This window comes from Penaeus monodon, chromosome 33 (genome assembly GCF_015228065.2).
Source record: "Penaeus monodon isolate SGIC_2016 chromosome 33, NSTDA_Pmon_1, whole genome shotgun sequence".
NCBI classification, from domain to species: domain Eukaryota; kingdom Metazoa; phylum Arthropoda; class Malacostraca; order Decapoda; family Penaeidae; genus Penaeus; species Penaeus monodon.
Genome location: NC_051418.1, coordinates 10,835,070 through 10,836,448, shown reverse-complemented (window position 1 = coordinate 10,836,448; position 1,379 = coordinate 10,835,070).

The following is a 1,379-nucleotide window of genomic DNA, read 5'->3' as shown; positions in this document are numbered from 1 at the left end:
TTGTTCTCATTGTGTGCCATTTACCCTACTTGTTTAGTTCCGTGTTCCATTGGGAAGGTACGCATCGTTGTTGTCTTGGGCGTGCTGCTAGCTCTGCCGCTGGGCCTGTGGTTAGGAGGTTAGGCGAGGAGACACGTGTCGCCATCGTGTTTTGTTTTCTCGTGTGCGTTGCCGTGTGATTGAGTGCGTGAGAATACGTATGAGAGTGAGTATCGTTCTTGTTTGGGTCATGGTGGGTGCGTCGACTGCAAGCGAGAGAGAGGTCTGGTGCCCGCGGCGCGAGGGCGAGGAGCCCCCTGTGTCACGGGCGTGAAGTGACCGAGTGTGAGGAGACGGCCGAGGAGTGTTGCGGTGCGACACGAGCGACTGATAAACTGGTGACGTGTGATGGGAGAAGCGCTCGCTGGTCACCTCGAGTTGACCGCATAACCTTAGGTTTAGAATGAAAAGCTTTAAATATGTGATAAAAGTCTTGCTGTGTTAAGAGGTCGTGGCCACCACCCGCCTATTCAGCGCTGCCATTGAGTATAGTAACCACACGTCCCTTCCCACCCCCTTTCTGCGTCTGAAGAGAGCCATAGCCTCTAGCACCCCCCTCTCCCCTTTTCAAAAAGGCACAACGCTGACGCAGGCGGTGGCTGCGTGCCCCTGGTGAGAGGTGCTGACGCCGGAGTGGAGGCGTCGTGGATTGTGATAAGTTGACAGTGCCTCGCGTCCCCCGCAAGCATACCGATCACGTGTGTTGTATCACAGCTCGCTGTGAGGGGCGGCGCCCGTCGAAGATGCTGTCCCCGGCGCCCCCTCAACTGGTATCGCCCCAGTGGTATCAGGTGGGCGGCCGCCGGGGGTACGTTCCTGCCTTGACGGACGCTGGTCCAGCACGCGCGAAACCGTAAGAAGGGGCTGATGGCGGTGACGTTGAACCGACCTAAACTGAGGATGAGTGAGATGATACCCGGATGGAGGGTGAATGCTTCCCTGCGGCTGTTGGCAGGGAAGGGAAGGTGCCATCAACTTTCATGTATCATGCTGTTTCAGACAAGGTGGCACTATCCTGCCTGAGTCGGTAGAAGCTAGCACCACCTTACCTTTACTGGACATTGATAGGATAGTGCTACTTCCCCTGCACCGACTCTGCGGTGCAGGGGATGACACCCGCCCTATTGACGCCAGGGAAGGCACTACTACCTGCCACACCCGGGTATCACCCCGCATCCTCGTCTGCCAAATTGTGAAAATATAGTAGCGCTTCCACAGTACTAATAGAGCTAGTCGTGTATTATAGCGCAGTATTGCTAATAAATTAGTGCGAACATGATGCTGGTTTTATTTACGTTCACATGAAGCCCATACGTGCTGTTGTGTTAAATAATTGACAC